The sequence below is a fragment of the Macaca mulatta genome, chromosome 5 (assembly GCF_049350105.2).
Source record: "Macaca mulatta isolate MMU2019108-1 chromosome 5, T2T-MMU8v2.0, whole genome shotgun sequence".
NCBI lineage: Eukaryota > Metazoa > Chordata > Mammalia > Primates > Cercopithecidae > Macaca > Macaca mulatta.
Genome location: NC_133410.1, coordinates 7,859,768 through 7,883,519, shown reverse-complemented (window position 1 = coordinate 7,883,519; position 23,752 = coordinate 7,859,768). Strand labels below are relative to the sequence as shown.

Here is a 23,752-nt window from a genome sequence, read left to right as displayed (position 1 = left end):
CAGTGGCTCATGCCTGTAATCCCAACACTTTGGGAGGCTGAGGTGGGAGGATTACATGAGGCCAGAAGTTCAATACCAGCCTGGATACCAGAGCAAGACCCCGTCTCTACAAAAATAAAAACTAAAAAACTAAAAAATGATTTTAAAATAATATTGAATAGCTTTTTATATGATTATTTGCATTTAGATGTCCTCTTTAGTGAAATACCTGTTTAGTCTTTTTTCCAATTTTTCTATTGAGTTTATCTTTCTTATTGATGAATAGGAGTCCTCTGCATACTCTGGCTGTAACTTCTATCACTGAGATCTTGGCTCTATGATATAAATATCTCCTCCTATTCTATATTGTGCATTTTTACTCTCGCTGGTGTCTTTTGACGAACAGATGTTCTTTAAGTTAATCTGATGAATTAATTTTTTCCTTAATGGTTGCTTTGCCTCCTCTAACGTTGTGAAGATACCACAGATAACAGAAGTATAGCCTTTTTGTATTAATTGCCCATTTTCCCCAATAGATTGAATGTTGAGTAGCATCAATCATAGAGGACATCCTTGGCCAGGTCTGGTGGCTCATTCCCCTAATCCCAGCACTTTGGGAGGCCGAGGTGGGGGGATCACTTGAGATCAAGAGTTTGAGCCCAGGCTACCCAACATGATGAAACCCCATCTCTACTAAAAAAAAAAAAAGAAAAAAAGAAAAAATAAAAACCTGGGCATAGTGGTGTGTGCCTGTGATCCTAGCTACTTGGGAGGCTGAGGCAGGAGAATCACTTGAACTTGGAGGCAGAGGTTGCAGTGAGCCGAGATCACACCACTGCACTCCAGCCTGGGTGACAGAGCGAGACTCTGTTTCAAAAAAACCTTTTTTTTTTTTGAAATCATAGAGGACATCTTTGTCTTATTCTTTATGAAAATGCTTCTAAAGTTTTAACATTTGCAATGATGTTTAAAGTTTTTTTTATTTTATTGCCAACTATTACCGTGTTAAGGAAGTTTACTATATTCTCGGTATTCCCCTAGAAAACTTTGGTTTTAACATTTATACTCAGATCTATAACCTACTTGGAATAGATTTTTGCAGAGGTGTAAAATAGAGGTCTTTATCATACTTAATAAAATAAACAATAGTTACTTCATGTCATTCAGTCCACATTCAGATTTCCTCCATTGCCTAAAATATGCCATTTATAGACTGTTTATTGAAATCAAGTCCAAACGTAGGTCCATTCATTCTGTTTCTTAGATCCTGCTCCTTAAGTTTCATTGTCTCTTTTAATCTGTAATAGTTGTCTCTCTTTAAATATTACTTTTCCATATTTACTTGTGTAGAGGGCCAGTTGTCCTGAAAAATGTTTCATTTATTAGATTTTATTATTGCTTCCTTGTGGTGTCTTTTAACTTGTTCCCCTGGCCCTTAAATGTCCTGTTGAATCTAAATTATATATAAAGTGTGGATTTGATTTAAATTGAATATTTTTCAGCACGAATTCCTCACTTGTGCTATACATCGTATCCAGTGTTGAGTTGTATCACTTTTCGTGATCCTAAAGCAGGGTTCCGCAACCCCCAGGAACCCGGCTGCACAGCGGGAAGTGAGAGGCAGGTGACGCTTCCTCTGTATTTACAGCTGCTCCCCATGACTCTCACATTATCACCTGAGTTCTGCCTCCCGTCAGATTAGCTCCTGCATTAGATTCTCATAGGAGCACAAACCCTATTGTGAACTGTGCATGCGAGAGATCCAGGTTGCGTGCTCCTTATGAGAATCTAATGCCTGATGTTCTGTCACTGTCTCCCATCACCCCTAAATGAGACCATCTAGTTGCAGGAAAATAAGCTCAGGACTCCCACTGATTCTACATTATGGTGAGTTGTGTAATTATTTCATTATATATTACAGTGTAATAATAATAGAAATAAAGTGCACAATAAATGTAATGTGCTTGAGTCATTCCGAAATCATCCTCCCCTTCCCCCGTCTGTGGAAATTGTCTTCCACAAAACTGGTCCCTGGTGCTAAAAGGTCGGGGACCACTGCGCTGAGGGCTTGATCAGGGAATTAGGTAGAGACAATCTTATGAGGGTAAAATCCCTTATCAACTTTCCACCTAGTAGTTTTACCAGGCATCAGTGACCATTGCTAGAATTGATTATTAACAAGAATTACAAAATGGTAACATTTAATATATCATTCTTTCTATATTTTGTAAGTGAAAGAACTTTACCTCATTGTCTGCTATTTGGTTCCCTGAAATAAAATTCATCCCAGAATGGCAGAATAAATGTTTAAGTATTTCCCTTTATTGATGAAATTTCAAAGAAGTTGGTATCTTTACAAATTCCAGTGTTATCCCGTGAGTTTTTTTCTCCTGTTTTATAATTGAGGCTCATGTGAACTCATTTTTTTGTAAATTCCATGTATTTTAATAAATTGCAATCTTATTTTTATATAAATGTTTATTGAAGCATAGCAAACATACAGATGACTGCACAAATTATTAATCTACAACTTGAGGTAGTCCTCAGGGTGAACACACCTTTATAATCACTGCTCATATCAATAAATGCAACATTACCAGGCCACAAGAAGTCCCTCTCATACTCTTTTCCACGTAGCCACTCCTGAGGTAACCACTGCCCTGATTTTACCACCATTATTTAGTAATTTTCTGGTTTGGAACTTTATAAATGGAAACTTGTGCTATGTCACTCTTTTGTATCTTATATGTTTCTGGTGATGATGACCTGTACTGATTCACAAAGTTGTAGACTGTTTTTGCTGCTACATTGTATACCAGTGTTTGAATATATTGCAGTCTGTCCATTTTGCTTCTGAGGCAATTTGGATTGTTTCCAGTTTGAGGCTGGAATCAATCTTGTATATGTCCCGCACGTGCTCTTTGCTGTACCCACAATTTTTTGGATATTCATTTTGGAGGGGAATCGCCAGCTCATGTGTACATTCTCAGTCTTGGTTGGCGCTGTTAAATGGTTTTCTAAAGTGCCCTTCTCATGTTTGGGTGTTGAGGTTATGCTGATCTCATAAAACACGTTGGGAAATATTCCCCCTTTCTGTTTTCTGGAAGAGTTTACTTAATGTTGTTGTTTTTTATATTTCCATGAAAGAGTTCTCCATGGAGGCCATCAGAACCTAAAGATTTATTTGTGGCAATATAGTTAATTTTAGATTCAACTTCCAGGTAGAGGATTATTCATATTTTCTACATTTTTTTCTGTTAAGTGGTCCAGTGACTTGCAGAGTGGGTGGTTCAAGTTCATGTGGTATTCCAAATGTCTTAGACTTCAGGATCTCCTGAAAGCCTGAAATCTGCCAATGCTGTGAGTCTGTTGACTCCACAAAGTAGGCTGTTTTTCTACCCTCTAAAATCACAAGTAGAAATCATGAGCAAAAACAGGAGAGTGGCTAAAACAATAATTAGGGAAGAATAGTTATGTTAAATCTGCAGCACTCATTAGTCTTGAATAATGCAAACCTTAAATGGCAATTTCTATGCAAACACGCCCAAGGCTGGAGCTGCGTAAGGCTGCACTCTGTTACTGACCTGCCAAAGACCACTGCTGAGGAGGATTTTTCTCTTTCCTTCTTAATTGCCATAGTCTCCCCAGCTTCCTTGTCCAATTAATGCAGACTAAAGCCACATTCTTATCCAGAGCCTTGTCCAGCAACAAAACTATGTGCTTTATTATCCTGTGAGCCCTGACATCTCAGAATCTCAGGATACAAGACCCAGAAGCAACTTTCCAGGTGTCATGCACAGCTGCCTCATTTTTCTAATGAAAAAACTGACTTAAGAGAAGGGAAAGGCAAATGGAGAGGACTAGTTAGCTATTCACTCATTCATTCATTTATTCATTCATGTATTCATCTGATATTTATTGAACAACTATTTTATGGTAGGCACAAAGGACGCAAACAGGGACGAATGCTTTTGCTAAAGACCATGAGCTAACAAATGAATACATAAAAAATTAGCAAACATAATATGTACTAGGAAAGAAAAATACAGAATGCTGTGATAGAAAATGATGTGCGTGTCCACATGACCAGAATTAGGAGCAAGGACCATATATGATCGTCTCAGTAGGTACAAAAAAAGCAGATTGATAAAAAGCTGGATTTTATAAAATCCAGCAATCCTTCATGATAAGAGCCCTCAATAGGCTAGATATAGATGGAACATACCTCAGGATAATGAGAGCCATGTATGGTGAACCCACAGCCAGCATGAGGAAAAGTTGAAAGCATTTTCCCTAGAGACTGGAATAAGGCAAGTTCCGCTATTCAACATAGTACTAGCAGTCCTAGCTAGAGCAGTCAGGCAGGAAAGAGAGATAAAAGGTATCCAAATTGGAAAAGATGAAGTCAAATTATCTCAGTTCTCTGATAACATGATCGTATACCTAGAAAACCTTGAAGACTCCTCTAGAAGACTCCTAAACCTGATTAGCGACTTCAGTAAAGTCTCAGGATACAAAATTAATGTATGAAAATCAGTAGCCCATTTCTGTATATCAATAACATTCATACTGAGAACCAATCCCATTTACAATAGCCACAAAAAATAAATACCTGGGAATACATTTAATCAAGGAGGTGAAAGAGCTCTATAAGGAGAACTGCAAAATACTGATGAAAGAAATTGTAGACAATAAAAACAAATGAAAAAAACATCCTATGCTCATGAATTGGAAGGATCAATATCATTAAAATGAACATATAGCTCAAAGTGATCTACAGATGAAATTCATTTCCTATTAAATTACCAGTGTCATTTTTCACAAAATAAAAAAAAAATCCTAAAATTCATATGGAACCAAAAAAAAAAAAAAAAGAAAAAAAGCACAAATAACCAAAACACTCCTGAGCAAAATGAACAGATCTAGAGACATCACATTGCTTGACTTCAAATTATACTACTAGGCCATGGTAACGAAAACATCATGGTACTGGCCACAAATAGACACATGTATCCGTGGTACGGAATGGAGAACTCAGAAATAAAGCCACATACCTGCAACCAACTTATCTTGGACAAAGTCGACAAAAATAAAAAATGGGAAAAAGACATCCTATTCAATAAATGGTACTGGGAAAACTGGCTGATCTTAACTGGAAGAGTGAGGCTGGACCCCATCTCTTACCACATACAAAAGTTAAGTCAACATGAATTATAGACCTAAATGTAAGACCTGAAACTGTATAAATCCTAGAAGAAAACCTAGGGAAATGCTCTTCTGGATATCAGCCTAGGCAAATAATTTATGACAAAGACCCCAAAAGTAAATGTTACAAAACAAAAAATAGATAAATGGGACTTAATTAAACTAAAAAGCTTATGCATAGCAAAAAAAATAGTCAACAGAATAAACAGACAACCTACAGAATGGGAGAAAATATTTACAAATTATGCCCCCAACAAAGGATTAATATCCAGAATCTACAAGGAACTCAAGCAACTCAACAGGAATAAAACAACACCATTAAAAGCTGAGCAAAAGACATGAAAATACATTTTTGGAAAAAAAAAAAGCTTCCACAAACACATAAAAATGCTTAACATCACTAATCATCAGAGAAATACAAATTAAGACCACATTGAGATATCATCTTACATCAGTCAGCATGGCTTTTATTAAAAAGTCAAAAACAACAGATGTTGATGTGGATGTGGAGAAAAGCAAATGCTCATCCACTGTTGATAGGAATTCAAATTAGTTCCACCCTTATGGGAAACAGTATGAAGATTTCTCAAAGAACTAAAAATAGAATGACCATTTGACTCAACAGCCCCACTGCTGGGTATCTGCTCAAAGGAAAATAAATTATTACACAAAAAAGACACCTGCACTTATAGGTTTAGTGCAACACTATTTATAATAGCAAAGCCACAGAACCAATGTAAGTGTCCATCAGCAGTTAATCAGATAAAGAAAATGTGGTGTGTGTGTATATACACACACTATGGAATACTATACAGCCATGAAAAGGAAAAAAAAAAAAAAACACATTATGTCCTTTGCAGCCACATAGATGGACCTGGAGGCTATTATCCTACATGAACTAACACAGAAACAGAAAATTAAATATAACTATTACATGTTCTCACTTATAAGTGGGAGCTAAGTGAAGGCTACGCCTGGACATAAAGATGGAGAGAATGGACTCTGGAGACTCCAAAAGGGGTTGGGAAAGGGTTGAAAAATTTTCTATTGAGTAGAACATCCAATATATGGATGATGGATACACTGGAAGCCCAACCCCGTCATTATGCATCTAATACCCATGTAACAAACAAGCACATGTACCCCCGAATCTAAAATTAAAAAAAGAAAGAAAGAAAACAATGTGCATGGACCTCCTTGATGATTGTTTCTCCGTTTGGGTTTCCTTACAAGCAGATTCTGAGACAAGGATCCATGTGCAAATAGTTTGTTTAAGATGTGTGGTCCCAGGAAACATATGTAGGAAGAGAAGTGAGATAGGGAAGGGAAAGCAGCAAATAAAGGAGGTGTTATCATGCAGGTACCACTGTGGGCATGTACAGACTTTAGTAAGCAGTGCACAACAGGTCTTTAAATCATCCCAACCTTTGTTTAAGAGACTTGGGACATTGACCCACCCATGTCCATCAGTCACCAGGTAAGAGCTACTCTCAGAGTATTTGAATCCCAGACATTTCTCACCTGCAGTGCAGGGCAGAAGTGGTTCTCACTACAAGATAATGACCTACAGCAAAGAGAGAGGCAGATACTTGCAGTGTGTGGATTGAAACAGTAAGGACAGAGGGGAGATGGGTGGGGGTGTCTGCTGTGAGATTGTATTTGTCAGCATTCTCCAGAGAAACAGTCAATGGAATGTAGATCTGTATAGAAAGAGATTTATTATGAGGAATTGATTCATGTGTTCAGGAGACGAAGACATCCCAAGGTCTGCAGTCGGCAAGCTGGAGAGCCAGGGTGGCTGCTGGGGTAGGTCCAGTCTGAAAGCCTCCAGGCTTGAGACCCAAGAAGAGCTGACATTTCAAAGCTGAGTCCAAAGAGGGTTGATGTCCTGGCTCAATGCAGTCAGGCAGGAGTCACCTTTTACTGAAGGAAGGGTCAGCCTTTAGTTGTCTTCAGACTTTTAGCTGATTGGAAGAGGGCCACCCACATAGGGAGTCAGTCTACCAATTCAAATGTTAATCTCATTTCCAAACACCTTCATTGACACACTCAAGATAATGTTTGATGAAATATCTGAGCCCCCCACGTCCCAGTCAAATGGGTGTACAAGTGAACCATCACAAAGCTCATCCAAGAAAGCTTCTCTGTGAAGGAAAAATCTAAGCTGATATTGGAAAAATGAACCACAGTGGGTTCACAAAGAGCTGGTGAAGAACATTTCAATAGAAAGGAAGAGAAGAGTGATATGATCAGTTTTGCCATTTAACAACATAGGTCGTTAGTCAGTATGGCTAGGTTATGCTATGCAGTAAACAAACCCAAAACCTTAATAGCTTATAATGAGAAATACTTATTTTCACCCATACTATGTGTCCACACAGATCAACAAGTAGCTCTGTGTGCTGCATTCATGCAGTGTCTTCGTCCATTTGCACTGCTATAACAAAATATTGCAGTATAGGTGAAGAACATTTCAAAAGAAGGGAAGAGAAGAGCTTGGCTTGCTCTGGAGGTTGACAGACGAGTGTGACGGACCAAAGTGAACAAGATTCATGTATTCAAAAGATATTATTGAATACTGACACTGTACCAGACACTGGGGATAAAGAATGAACCAAACAGGCAAATATGCTACTTCTTAAGGGAAGAGACTGACAATAACCAAAGAAGGAAAATGTATAGTAGATGAGATGGAGCCTCTGTCAGCTGGGGTCCTGAGTGCTGTCATCTGAATGTCTGTATTCCCCCCAAATTCTTACATTGAAACCTAATCCCCAGTGTGATGGTGTTAGGAGGTGGGGTCTTTTGAGAGGTGATTAGGTCTTGAGGGTGGAAACCTCATGAATAGGATTAGTGTGCTTATAAGAGAGGCCCCAGATAGACCCCTCGTCCCTTCCACCATGTGAGGACACAGCAAGAAGTTGGCTATTTATGAACCAGGAAGCAAGCCCTCATAAGACATTGAATCTGCCATTCCTTGATCTTGGATTCCCCAGTCTCTAGACTGTGAGAAATAAACTTCTGTTGTTTATAAGCCGCCCAGTCTATGATATTTTGTTACAGCAGTGCAAATGGACTAAGACGCTGTGTGAATGCAGCACACAGAGCTGCTTGTTGATCTGTGTAGACACGTAGTACGGGTGAAGAATAAGTATTTCTCATTGTAATCTATTAAGGTTTTGGGTTTGTTTGTTACATAGCATAACCTAGCCATACTGACTGATGACCTATGTTGTTAAATGGCAAAACTGATCATATCACTCCATTTCTTTAATGTACACACACTTTCTTCTACTACTAAAAACCCTGTAGGGTTCAACATTGCCCTCAATATAAGAAATAACATGCTTATCAAAGCCTGCACAGCCCCGCATGGTCTACTCCTGCCTACCTGTACTAATCTATTTTCATGCTGCTGATAAAGATATACCCAAGACTGGCCAATTTATAAAAGAAAGAGGTTTAATGGACTTACAGTTCCACATGGCCAGGGAGGCCTCACAATCATGGCGGAAGGCAAGGAGGATCAAATCACATCTTACGTGGATGGTAGCAGGCAAAAAGGAAGAGAGCTTATGCAGGGAAACCCCCCTTTTTAAAAATCCATCAGGTCTCTTGAGACTTACAATCACGAGAATAGCATGAGAAAGACTCGCTCCCATGATTCAGTTACCTGCCACTGATTCACTCCCACAACACATTGGAATTGTGAAGGATACCATTCAAGATGAGATTTGGGTGGGGACACAGCCAAGCCATATCACTACCTCATCAGCATCATGTCTTTGACCACTCCCATTCTCTCCAGGCCAGTCCCACCTGAACCTGTCACTCTCCTTCCCATCTCAGTGTCTTTGAACTTGCTATTCCTGCTGCTTGGAATAGATTCTCATACTTTCCCCAGTTCCACCCCTCCTGCCCTTCATTCTGACTACTTTGCCCAACTCCTACACATCCTTCTGGTCTCAGCTTAAAGTTCACTTCTTCAAGGAGCCTTCCTGGACCCAGATATATTTCCTCCCGTAAAACATCTTCTTATAGCACCCCTTCTCCGAATCTCAGGTGAAATTCCTGTTTAGTGTCAGGCGTCCTCTTAGCTATCGGGCTCACCAAAGCCAGAGATGATGTCTGTCTTATTTCTCCTGGTGTCCCCAGAACGTAGCACTGACAGTGACAGAGTGAGCTCCCAGTAAATATCCGTTAAATGAATAAATAAAAGGTTCTTCTGGCACTTTCCCACTAGACTGTTTTAATTAAATGCCAGGTTTTCTTTTAAAGGGAGTCTTGAGCAGAGACATATAACTTACTTTTGTTCAGTTCAGATCTTTTCAAACAACTTGCTCCCGTCTTCCAATAAAAGGGAGACGTTCATATCCAAGCAGTACATCTCCAGAACGTGCCATTGCTCCCGCAGGGGCCATGTAACTGTTCAGGAAGCCATGTAGTGCTCTAACCGGGAGAGCCCAGGCTCGTTATTCCACGGGGTGGTGCCCTGCTGCATGTCACAGGTTGGAGCCTGTCATTCGTTCCTCAGCACCCTGCAGCCCAAGCCTCTTCCCATACCCTGACCCCATATGATGACCCACAAGAGCGGGGAGAGAGCCACTGTTCAAACAACTTTGTAAAGTTACGGGCTGCAAGAAAACCTGCTCGACGTGGGGGAGGGCCCCTGGAGACATTCTCTCAGACTCTGTCATCTGTTTGCAAAGATAATAGTGAAATTATGACTTATTTTGTTGGAAGCTAAGGGATTTGGGCAATTCTCTGTGAGTGTGAGATCTCAAGCTGTCCTGCATTTTTGGTTGAGTTTACTGTGTTGGCTTATCATCCAAATGTGATTGTCACTCTCTAGATGGGAGGAACTCAGTCTCCAACTCGTTGGAACTCTCTGATGCCCAAAGGACCTCACACAATGATTTGCACACATTGGATTAAGCCCAAGCCCAGTTCTAATCTCTGCATCAGCATGCTTCCCAGAGCCCCTGCCCTGGGAAAAAAAAAAAAAAATCAGAGTTTGTGGGGTAGACACGCATGTTTGAGCTTGAAAAATTGCTTTCCTACAGCATTACAGGAAACATTTGAATTGGCTCGGTAGGCACTTTAAGTATAACAGGATGGCACATATGAGCATCTGAACAAAGACAAAGGAAAAAAACAAAGACGGAAATGTGTCAGGGGCAAAGCTTGAAATGTGCATCTTAAAAGCCTTCTCCCAGATTTGAGCTTCCTTGAGGGCAACTGGGAAAGTGCAGCCTGGGCCATTATCCACACAGGGAAACCAGTCCCAGCGCAGAGCAGTGCCTGACCCCTGCCGAGGGAGGAGTTTCTCCTAGGGGTGCCACAGGACACGTCCTCAGGAGAGCTGGTGCTTTGCTGGTGGTGGAAACTTGGCAATTCATTTGACTCCTCATTAAATCAAGGACAAGCATCTCTGCTCTTTTCCCCTCCCAGGGCTGCCATGAAGGTCAAATAAAGGTGAAAATGCTTTCTGAATCAGAGAGAACGACACCAGCATGAAACATTATTATCTCTATGAAATTGATAGTATTAATTAACCTTTCCGAGCTTCAGTCATCTTAACTGTAAAATTGAGGGTAATCAAAACCTCACCAGGGTTTTGTAAGAATGTAAATCTTCTGCTACATGGCAGGACTGCTACTAACTTTAATTCTCTCCCTCCTTGGCTTTCTTTCCTTCATTAAGCGGGAGAGTCGGACCCTCAGACTAGGGAGGGTGAGTGGATCCAAATTAGAGTAACATGGTTTCCATTTATTGACTCTATTAAACACCGCTCGTGCATCAGTTGCTCTATATACTCACTCAGATGTTTGTGTGCGTGCACACACGGGATGTTTTCCTACATTACCTGCAAGCAAGGCCAGCTTTATGGTGTGTGACCTGGGCAGTCACACAGGCTCTGTAGTTAGAACGGCCCCATGCTTGGTTTAATGCTCTGTCATCACCATCTTACACTTTGTAATAATTTTTTGTTGTTGTACATTTTATTTTTATTTGAAAATAAAATTTGTATATATTTACAGTCTATGGCGTGATGTTTTGATGTACATATATCTGTGGAATAGCTCAGTCAAGCTAATTAATATACCTGTCAACTTATATACTTATTTTTGGGGTTAGAACACTTAATATCTACTCTTAGCATTTTTCAAATATAGAATATATTGTTTAACCATAGTTGCCATGATGTATAATGGATCCCTTGAACCCATTTTGCCTCTCTCTCCATTGACCAACACATCTCCATTGCACCCTCCCCACGACTCTCCCCTTAGTCTCTGGCAACCACCATCTACTCTCTGCTTCCGTGAGTTCAGCTTTTTACAAGATGCCACATATAGGTGAAAAATTTGTCTTTCTCTGTCTGCCTTATTTCAATTAACATAATATCCTCCAGGTTCATCCATGTTGTTGCAAATGATAGGATTTCTTTCTCTTTAAAGCTGAATAATATTCCACTGTGTATATACACCACGTTTTCTTTGTCCATTCACCTCTTGATGGACACCTAGGTTGATTCTGTATCCTGGCTATTGTGAATAAGGCTGCAGTGAACATGGGAGTGCAGCTACCTCTTTAATATACGGAAATGATCTCATTTCCTTTGGATGTAATACTCAGAAATAGAACTGGTGGATCATATGGTTGATCAGTTTTTCATTTTTTTTTTTTTTGAGGAAACTCTATGCTCTTTTCCATAATGGTGGACTAATTTACTTTCCCATCAACAGTAGGTAAGGATTCTCTTTTCTCCATATCCTTGTCATCTTGCTACCTTTCCTCTTTTTGACAATAGCCATCCAAACGAATGTACGGTAATATCTCATCATGGTTTTAATTTGCATTTTCTTGATGATTAGCTGTGGTAATCATCATTTTTGTTTGTACCTATTGGCCATTTATACGCCTTCTTTTGAGAAATGTCTATTCAGGCCCTTTGCCCATATTTTTAATTGTGTTATTTATTTCCTTGGCTGTTGACTTGTTTGAGTTCTTTATGTATTTCGGATATTAATCCCTTATTAGATGCATGGCTTGCAAATATTTCTGCCAGTATACAGGTTGTCTCCTCACTTTGTTGATTGCTTCCTTTGCTGTGCAGGAGCTTTTTAGTTTGATGTAATTCCATTTGTGTATTTTTGCTTTTGTTTCCTGGGCTTTTGGTGTCATGTCCAAAAACTCATTGCCAAGTCTAATTCCAATGAGTTTTCTGCCTATGTTTTCTTCTAGAAGCTTTATGGTTTCAGAGCTTACATTTAAGTCTTTAGTTCAAGTTAATTTTTGCATATTGTGTAAGACAAGGGTCCAATTTCATTATTCTGCATGTGGATATGTAGTTTTCCCATCACTATTTATTGAGGAGACTGTCCTTTCCCCATTATGTGATCTTCATCTTTGTTGAAGATTATTTGACCATAAAATCATAGATTTATTTCTGGTCTATTTTGTTTCACTGATCTATGTGCTTTTTTTTTTTTTTGGCCAGTACCATCCTATTTTGATTACTATATGTTTGTAGCGTATTTTGAAATCAGGTAGTGTGATGCCTCCAGCTTTGTTCTTCTTGCTCAGGGTTGCTTTAACTAGTTGGGGTCTTTTGTGGTTCCATTTGAATTTTAGGATTCAATTTAGGATTTTTATTTCTGTGAACATTTTTCTTTGGAATTTTGAAGAAATTGCATTGAATCTGCACATCACTTTGGATAGTATGGACATTTTAAGAGTGTTGACTCTTCCAATCCATTAAAATGTTTACTCTTCCATTTGTTTGTGTTTTCCTTAATTCCTTTCACCAATGACTTACAGTTCTCAGTGTGCAAATCTTTCACCTCTTTTGTTAAATCTATTCCTAAGTATTTTATTATTTTTGAGGCTATTGTAAATAGTATGGTTTTCTAAATTTCTTTTTGGATAGTTCCTTGTTAGTATATAGAAAAACAACTGATTTTTGCATGTTGATTTTGTATCCTGCAACTTTACTGAATTCATTTGTTTTCACAGTCTTTTTAGAGTCTTTAGAATTTTCTCTATATAAGATATATGTCATCTGAAAACAGAGACAGTTTCATAACTTCCTTTCCAATTTGAGCATATTATTTTTCTTGTCTATTTGCTCTGGCTGGGACCTCCAGCACTATGATGAAAGCAGTGGTGAGAGTGAGCATCCCTGTCTTGTTTCTGATGTTAGAGGAAAGAGCTTTCAGCTTTTCATCGTTGGGTATGATGTAAGCTGCGGTCTTGTCATATACAACCTTTATTATATTGAAAAGTATTCCTGCTATACCTAATTTGTTGGAAGTTTTTATAAGAATGTTGACTTGTGTCAAATGCTTTTTCTGCATCTGCTTAGATGATTATATGATTTTTTTTCTCCAGCACTGAATTACATTTATTTAAATTTTTGTCAACTCCAGATGAGAAAACGTAATTTTCCTTGTACTTGTAATTTGCAGTTCTTTGATTAGTGGGACTAAATACGTGTTGTGTGTTTCGTTTTATTGGCTTTCCGTATTTCTTCCTTTGTGGTTGGCCTTATTTTTAGCCTATTTTTTCAATGGGGAGGTGAGTTCTTATCATTGGTTTCTAAGACTGCTTTGTATTTTAGGGATATTTACCTCTTGTCATGTTTGCTGCAAATATTTTTTTCTAGCATAACATTTGCTTTTTAAATAAGTTTATATTTTTGAAGGACTGAAATCTTAAATTGTATATATTATGTAATCAAATACACCAGTTTTTTCCTTCATGTTTCTTTTCTTCTGAGATTTTAGATCATATAATTTTTATTCTTCATTTTGTTAATGTGGCATATCATGTTTACAGATTTGTGTATGTTGAACCATCCCAGCATCCCAGGGATAAATCCTATTTGATCACAGTGAACGATTCTTTTAATGTGCTGTTGAATTCAGTTTCCTAGAATTTTGTTGAGGATTTTTGCATGTATGTTCCTCAGGGATATCGGCCTGTAAGTTTATTTTCTTGTAGTGTCCTTGTCTGGCTTTGACATCAGGGTAATGCTGGACTTGTGAAATGAGTTTGGAAGGGTTCCTTTCTCTTCAATTTTTTGGGAACAGTTAGAGAAGGATTGGCCCTAATTCTTCTTTAAATATTTGGTAGAATCCACCATTGATGCTATCAAGTCCTGGACTTTTCTTTGTTAGGGGAATTTTTTTCTTCCCGATTCAGTCTTTCTACTTGTTACTGGTTTGTTCAGATTTTTTTTCTTTATGACTCAGTCTTGGGAGATAGTATGCTTTTAGGCCACTTCGCCTGGCTAGTTTTTTGTATTTTTAGTAGAGACGGGGTTTCACCATGCTAGCCAGGATGGTCTCGATCTCCTGATCTCGTGATCCGCCCGTCTCAGCTTCCCAAAGTGCTGGGATTACAGGCTTGAGCCACCGCGCCTGGCCCAGACTCACTTCTAGTATTCATTTCTTCTAGGTTATCCAGTTTTGACTGGCATGTAAGTCTTCATAGTAGTCTCTTATGATCCTTTGTATTTCTGTGGCATCAGTTGTAATGTAGATACACAAACCTTTTCTTGGATTCTCAAAAATACTGAACTCACTCCTGCCTCAGGCCTTTGCCCGTGCAGTTTTCTGTGCTAAACATGAATGAGCTTCTTATCAAGCATGGCTGGGGGCTCCTCTCCTTCTAGGTCTTGTTTCAGAAGCCACATGCTCAGAGAGTCCTGTCCCGGCCACCTGTGGTAAGCCACCTCCCTTGCATGACTCACTGACACCACCGCCACTTTGTCTCCCTCTGCGGAGAGTTGCCACACACAATTGTCCCTCTTATTTGCTCCCTTGCTCTTTGTCTTCCTGCTCAGAAGGTAAATTCCACAGGGAACTGGGGATCTGGTCAACCCTGGTCACTGCTCTTTCCCCAGCACCTATCCCATGTCTAACACAGGTGGGCTCTCCATTATGGCAAGTACCTGTTCACCAGTAACTATGGAGACTTCACCCACATTTGGCCAAGGGGCAGCAGAAGACCGTGTGTTGTGCTCTCTTCCTCCTGTGCCAGCCTCAGCACCATAGACTAGTGCTTCTCAGCCCTTCTTTCCTTACCACTCCCACCCCACACCCAGGAGCCTTTTTAGACATTTTATTTTCCTAATTGTCTTCCTTACCTACTGTGAAATTTTGATGCCATAGATATACTACCTATCTGTTTATGTAATCTGTATGTATCTGTGTTTTCCACATAAAAGGGTAAGGTTATTGTGTCCCCCAAAGCCAGCCTTCACCTTGCTGGGAAGGCAGGCTGCAGGCTCTCCTGATGGCTAGCAGATCCCGCACCCTCACAGGCTGGTGGTTTGGCATAATTCCCACAGCGTTTAGCCAGCACTTTCTGTGCCTTGTCCTGTGTGTGAAATTCTACGGCTACTAGACAAGAGAAGCTTGGTATTCTCTTAACTAGAAGGGCTCAAGGCAGGAGCAAGAGCACCTCCCACCAATGGGGCTTTAGAAACATTTTAGTACCGGGCCAGAACATTTTCCGTTTCCACATGGAGAAGAGGGAAATAGTTTGGCCTTTCTCTTAGCAACCTTCTGAAAATGAATGCCTGGGAGCTGTGCTTGACAGTAGGAAGCACGAGAATTCCAGAAAGCTTTCATGTCATATTTTTTCCCTCTCAAATATTGTCAGTATCTCCAGGCTTCTGTTCTCAGGGTTTATCTCCTTCCAAGAATCTGACAAAACCTGAGCATACGCTCGGCAATTTGTGTTAGGACTTGTGCAAAGCGTTCTGCTTTTTTTCCCTTCTGCTTCTAAAATCAATTAAATCAGGACGTTTTCAGTTCTGAAGGAATGCAGCCAGCTTATCAACATGAGGGAGGACATCGTATGTGAGCAACCTAAATCTCAGATGACATGCTTTCATGTTCTGAAGCTAATGTGCTGACTGGAGCTACAAAAGTTGCTATTTTTTTTTTTTGCATAAACTCCATTTTTTAAAAGTTGTAATAATTTTTCTCTTTTCTACATGCATTTATTTCAATATGCAATCTACGCATAGGCATTCAGGACTCAGGTACGGTAGTCCCCCTTATCTGTGGTTTCACTTTTCTCGGTTTCAGTGAACCTCGGTCAACCATGGTCTCAAATATTAAATGGAAAATTTCAGAAATGAACAATTTTTAAGTTTTAAATTGCATGCCCTTCTTCTAAGTAGCATGATGAAATCTCATGCTGTCCTTCTCAGTTCCACCCAGGACATGAATCTCCCTTTGTCCAGTGGATCCACGCTATAGACACTGCGCCAATGACACTGGTAATCATTGACATAATCTGCTCCTGACATCTGGCCATCAGCATCGTCATGGCTTGATGATCCAGGATCGTCTGAATCAGATTGATCGATACAGCAGAAGGCAATAGTAGCCTAATGCTCTGTCACAATGCCTGTGGCATTCACTTCCCTCATCACATAGACATTGTATCATCTCATATTGTCACAAGAAAGGAAAGGGGGAGTGCAGTACAAGAAGATATTTTGAAAGAAGGAGAAAGCATACACACAACTTTTATTACTGTACACTGTTATAATTTTTCTATATTTAGTTATTGTTAATCTCTTACTGTGCTTAACTTATAAATTAAACTTTTTCATAGGGAGGTACGTTATAGGAAAAAAATAGTATACGTAGGATTCAGTACTATCCAAAGTTTCAGGCATCCAGTGGGAATCTTGGAACGTATCTCCCTTGGATAAGGCGGAAATACTGTACAAAGTACTTGTGGAGTGAATGTAATGTTTAGAGATGATGTGTGTAATCATGAGAATTTTTGAGATTTCCTGTGTTAGTGACAAATTACAACTAAAAGCCTAATGACTGATTGAGAAAGTATCTGATGCCAAGCTTTTTTCTAAGCACTTTACATATATGTATGAAATATATATAGAAAATATGTATAGAAAAATAAACATAATTTCTATATATTATAAAATAATATAACATTTCGTTTAAGAAATTATATTATAAAATTATAATACATATTTCATTTAAGAATATTTGGTTTTATTTCTTCTTTTTGTTTCAGTAGTTTTTGGGGTACAGGTGGATTTTGGTTACATGGATAAGTTCTTCAGTGGTGATTTCTGAGATTTTAGTGCACCCATCACCCCAGCAGTGCACATTCAATCTAGTCATTTACCCAATATCTAGTCTTTTATCCCTCCCCACTTCCAACCTCCTCAAAGTCCATTATGTCACTCTTATGCCTTTGCGTCCTCAGAGCTTAGCTCCCATTTATAAGTGAGAACAAATGATATTTTGTTTTCCATTCCTGAATTACTTCAAATAATGGCCTCCAGCTCCATCCAAGTTGCTGCAAAATACATTTTGTTCCCTTCTATGGCTGAGTAGTATTACATGGTGTATATATACCACATTTTCTTTATTCACTCCTTGGTCAATGGGCACTTAGGTTGGTTTCTTGCAATGGCAAATTGTAAGCACTTTACATGTATTAAAGAATTTGGTCCCACAACGACCCTGTTATATAGCTGTTGTTACAATTCTTCTATTAAGGATTAGGAAACAGGTCATAAAACTAGTGAAAGAGGAAAAGCTAGCTCCAATTCTGGCTGTGCAATCAGGTCATTAGAATACTATTAATGAGAATAGGACCAACCAGCAGTAATCATAATTATGATAGAATAACACCAAGGGCAAAGGATAACAGCAGGCATAATTTGTTGAGCAGGTTTGATCCGCCAGGTAGTGTACTGGACTGGGTGTTAATGACTTCTGAAGGTGAGATGTATTATTGTTTCCACTTCACAGAAATGGAAACAAAGCCTCAGGTTCTAGTGGGTGGAAGAGATGAGGCTGGAGTGGGGCCTGCCTGGCACCAAAGTCTGCATTCAGTCTCACTGTTACAGCTAAGGAGACTGCTGCTCCCAGGGACAGGCCGGGGACAGTCATCGTGTAAAAGAGACTTGTCCTGGGCACCACTTGGCTGCCAGCCACAATTGAGGGGCCAGAAAAGTTGAGGAGAACACAGCCCAGGCCTGTGATCCCACTGTCGGTGGGAAATAGGGACAGAGGGGATCAGCCTCCACAGAACCATGCAAGAGTGATTGTGTGTTCACAGTGTTCACCCATTCACTCACTCATTCATTCACTCATTGACTCACTCATTCATTCACTAATTCACATACTCATTCTCCCACTCATTTACTCACTCATTCACTTACTCAGTCACTCACCCATTCATTCACTCATTCACTCATGCACTCATTCTTTCACTCCTTCACTCACTGCTTCACTCATTCTTTTACTGATTCACTTGCTTAGTCACTCATTCATTCACTCACATTTGCTCACTCATTTACTCATTAATTCACTCATTCATGCATTCACTCACCCATTCATGCATTCACTCACCCATTCATGCATTCACTCATTCACTCACTCGTTCACTTGCTCACTCATTCATTCACTCGTTAACTCACTTCACTCATTAAATCACTCATTCACTCACTTATCCATTCACTTATTAACTCACTCCTTCACTCATTCACTCATTCACACACTCATTCACTCATTAACACACTCACTCATTCACTTGCTCATTCATTCACTCATTATGTTACTCATTCATTCACTCACTCACTTGCTCATTCACTCACTCATTCACCCACCCATTCATTCACTTGCTCACTCACTCATTCACCCACCCATTCATTCACTTGCTCATTCACTCACTCATTCACCCACCCACTCACTCATTTGTTCCCTGACTCATTCACTCATTCATTCACTCAACTCATTCATTTACTCATTCACTCATTTACTCACTCAGCTATTCCTTTGCCAATGCTTGGAGGACTTCCTATGCACAGGTCCTAGCTCTCACTGGGGTTGCTGGGCTGACTGCATCTGGTGTTGGCCTTGCTGGACCCCTCCCTTGCTGCACTCTCCTGCCTGGGTTCCATGATATTCTCCCTGGTTCTCTCCCACCTCTCTGTGCACCCCTTCTCCGCCTGAGTCCCTTCTCCACCTACTTCAGCTGTTGGTGCTCTTCCACCCTCGGCCCCTGCCTTGACTCTCTATTTGCTCCACCTGCACCAGCTCATGCATTTCCTCCCGTGGCTGCAGATCCCAAATCCCAGCTCCCTTCCTCGTTTCTTACTGCTGGGTCTCCTTCTTTATCACCACAGCTGCCTCAAACTTAACAGGCCCCAAGCCAACTTCCCCACCTCCCCCCAGAGTGGTTCTTCTGTCTCCTGTGGGCTCTGCTCCCTGAGGACTAGCTGTCCATGCCTCACCCATGCCCCAAGCTGTGGAGCCAGAAGGTGTCGCCCCACGCTTCTCTGGCCATGTCCCGTGGTCTTGCTGGTCAGTTTCCCGTGTGTCTCTCAAGTTTCCCTCATTTCTTCACTGCCTGGATCCTACATGCCTCCCGGCTGCTCTCTTTGCTCCCGGCCTCATCTTCGTTGGAGCCTCATGCAACCGGCATAAATGAGGATTGAAGGAGGAGTTTTCCTCCATAACCCAGGGTCCTGATGACACCCAGCGCTGTGCTTTTTCAATCACAACGCCAGCATCGTTGTTATCATATTTGCGTGCTGAGACTGCTGTAACAAAGTGTCACAGCTTGGGGGGCTTCAACAGCCAACGTTTATTTCTTGTAGTTCTGGATGCAAGAAGTCTGAGATCAAGGCGTGAGCAGGGTTGGTTTCTTCCAGGGCCTCTCTCCTTGGCTTTATACGGCCACCTTCCCTCTGTGTCCTCCACGTGGCCACCCTGGGTGTGTCTGTGTTCTTATCACCTCTTTTTACAAGGACACCAGTCATATTGGATTAGGACCCCACCCTTTTGACCCATTTAACCTTAATTACCTCCTTAAAGACCACATATGCAAATCCAGTCACATTCTGAGGTACTGGGGGTTAGGATTCAGCACATGAGTTTTGTGGGGGATACAATTTGATCCGTAACAACTGTGATTACCACCACCGCCACCATCAACCTCATCCTCATATCATTTCACCTTTTCACCATCCTCCCTCCTGCCTTTTATTGATCACTTAGTATGTGTGGGGCTCAGATCAAAGCCTGTTAACTTTTTCATGTGTGGTCTTATTTAATTTTCACAACACACCTGTGACCTCTATTTTATAGGAGCAGAGGAGAAGAGAGGTAAGGTAAATTCTCACATCATCTGTTCAAAAAAGTAGGTTTCTCATGCCCTGGTTCTGCCAAAATGTCACCATCCTCCCAGTTTTTTGGCCAGGGGAAGTATCACAAACCCCATCAGCTTGTAAAGTTGAACTCATTTCCTCAAATTACATAATTTTGCTCTCTCACAGAGAAAAAGTCCCGAAATCTCTGGCTGTTCTAAGTTCATCAGATGTCTGAGTGAGCAGAAGGCTTCACTGTGTTTCTGAGAGCTATGTGCTTTCTACTCTTCTCTGTAAAACCATCGGCATTTTCTTAGTTCTGAAGCCTCCCTGACTCTCTTGGAGGTGGGTGGACATTCCCTTCTTGGCCCCCAGCCCGTTGCCTCCTGAGGATTTCTCTCTTTTCGCATATCTCATGCAGGGTTTCCTAATCCACCAGAAAGTGAGGGCTTGGGTGGCCAGGACTGAGTTTGGTTTGTTCCTGTCTCAGGGCCTGGAATAGAGCCAGATCCTCATGGAAGGTCAGAAGGGAAATGCAAAATACATAGAAGATCTTAACTCTACAGGGACACCACAGGCCATAGATAGAAATGGTCTCAATGAGGCTTCCCATTTTATTATTCCAGTTTGTGTTAGGCTAGTAAGGAAACAAGACTGCGTGTATGTGTGCACACATGTGTACATATGTGTGTGTGCATGCACCTGTATGCATGTGTGTGTTTACGTGTGAGCATGCATATAGGTGCACGTGTGTGTTTCAGGGGACATCCTTACTCTTTGGCTGTTCATAACAAAGAATTCAACACTTACTGGGTAACGTAGGAGGCAGAATGTTAAGATGGCCCATCATGAACCTTCCCCTCCAACCTTATTCCTGGGTCATGTTCCATTACATTGTGAAGAGGATATTATGCAGATGGACCTAACCTAATGACAGGAACTCTCTCAAAGCAGACAGATTTCTTCAACTAGTAGCAGAAAGGAAAGTAAGGAAGATTTGAAGCAGAAGAGGGATTTGTTGCACTATACTAGACAAGCCTCTAGGTGCTGAGAAGACTTCCAGATCACAGCCAGCAAAGACACAGGGACCTTAGTCCTATAGTTGCAGGGAACAGAATCCTGCTAATTATCTTAATGAGCTGGGAAGCAGATTCTTCCCCAGGATATCCAACAAGAGCAGCTTGGTCAACACCTTGATGCTGGCCTTCTGATATCTTAAACAGAGAACCCCATTGATCTGCTCCGATTTCTGACGTACAGAACCATGAGCTAGTAGATGCATGTTGCTGAGAGCTGCTGAATTTGTGATAATTTATTTTGTAGCATAGAAAACTAATACAAGGCTTTCCTATGTGTGGCCTCGGGCTAGGAACTGAGAATGTAGAAATTAATGTGACAGGTCCCTCCAGCCCCCTCCCTGAGCAGCTTATGGTTAGAGACAGGAATCAAGGGATTCAGGCAGAGTCATGGGGGCAGCTGCAGCAGCACCTGGTGTGGTGGACATGGTGGACCAGAGCTGCCTTACTTGGCCTGAGGCCAGCGATGCAGGAAGATGGCCAGCAGGCTGAGCCTGCTGCTGCACCCAATGTGGGCTTTTGGAAGCTATCGGACCACATGCATATGTCTGGGCTCCAGGTTCATCCGGGACACCTCTCCCTGGCTTTCCTCTTTACTGTCGTCCCCGCACCTCTATTCTCTCACTCTCCATCTGCTTCTGCTTTCATCAAGGGGTCTGCTTCCTCCTTCACAGTGAACATAGCTACTCCCCAACTCCTTGCTTCAGATCAGTGACTTCACTGCGTCTGTAACTCTGCCTCCTGTGGACCTCCCTCTCCCACAGACCCCCACGAAGGGACTGCCTCTCATTCCCATCTAGGAGAATTGTTCAGTGATCTGCCCCCAACAGATCTACCGGAGGCCCTTGCCTCAGCCTAGGTTGAGCTTCACGTTGGCTTGTGGTTGTCCAGTTGCCCTGGCACCATTTGTTGAGAGGCCGTCCTCCCTCCACTGAATTGCTTCTGTACCTCGATCAAAAGCCAGTTGGGCATATCAAGTGGGTCTGCTTCTGGGTTCTCCATTATGTTCCATTCCTCCATCTGTCTGTTTGTCTTCTCATATCACCCAGTCTTGAGTACTGGAGCTACAGAGAAGGCCTTACTATTGGATAGAGTGGGTCCTCCACTTCTTTGTTAAAATTGTTTTAGTTCTCCTGTAGCTAAAATACCTGGCTCCTCTTAGGATAGTCCTCATGCCCTTTAGCTCCATCCCTTCTTGTCGTTTTTCTTCTCTCCCTCCATCCCTCCCTTGTTCTCTCCACCTGCTTGTCAGTAATACTACTTAGCAGCCACTCCAGCAAGCCTTCAGCACCCCACTGCTCTGCAGGCCAGCCCTGCTGAGCTTGGCTGGGCTCATTCACTTATCTGGGGGTTGGCTGGTTGTCAGATAGTCTAGGGTGTCTTCACCAGGACGGCTGCGCTACTAACACTGCCCAATGTCTCACTGTCTAGTGCTGCCTGGGCGTGTTCTCATGGCAAACTAGATGTGCACCTGTGTATGTTGGAGTTGTAGAAATAAAAAGATATTTTGGAAACAAAATGTTGTCATTTAGCTCTTCATTCTGGTAGAGTCGAGTCAGAGCTGACAGTGCCAGGTGAGATAGCTTTAGTTGCTTAGGCCTTAAACCAACCTTCAGCAGTGCAACTTAGGACAAATCAGGTGAACAGAAAGTATCATGACTATATCACCTGTAAAAGCCACCTATCTCTGAACAAATGATTTGAAGGGCAGCTCTGCAATATCTACAGCATGGCCATTTCTACTGAAAACCCAGTTTTCAATTTCCTGATCTTTTTAGGGAAAGAATAATACAGGGTCTGGGACCTAATTGTGGTTTAGAGTCCACTGATATTTTTCAGCTCGATACTGAGCAGCAGAAAAAGGGGAGTGGTGATAGGTAATAGTTGGGATAATGTCTAGTCCTCCTTTTGCACAGATGACAGCATTACTCACATAATGCTCAGAATGCTCAATGCTGAGATAAAGGTGCCATGGACATTGGTGCTGCCTAAGCGCTTTATTCATGAGCCATGAAGGGAGTTTAACCAGATGAAAATAAACAAACTAGGATCTTGATGCCGATGATTACATTTTTACTTATCTTTCCAGTAAACATAAGCAAACATCCTCCATTAGCTGCCATACAATTGGGCGTCCCAGAAAATTTAAATGTCCTCATTGTGTAGAATGGATATTAACCACATTAAGTACTTAAACAACTGACTGCTGGGAACCCAATCTTTCCTGATGAAGTTGGCCTTGTGTAAGGGTCAGATAACCAGGCAGCTCTTAAGTGCAGGGGGCAGAGGGAAGAGTTTGGGGCTGTGGTTAATTGACAGTATTAATTGCCCTGATTCT

General features: G+C 41.1%; 2 protein-coding genes across 3 annotated transcripts in view; one reads left to right on the top strand and one right to left on the bottom strand.

Moving 5' to 3' along the window:
- STK32B (serine/threonine kinase 32B) overlaps window positions 1-23,752 on the top strand; it is a 401,787-nt gene that overhangs the window by 52,717 nt on the left and 325,318 nt on the right. The window lies entirely within an intron of this gene.
- Window positions 1-23,752, bottom strand: part of CYTL1 (cytokine like 1) — a 333,526-nt gene that overhangs the window by 89,255 nt on the left and 220,519 nt on the right. The gene's annotated exons all lie outside the window — the stretch shown is intronic.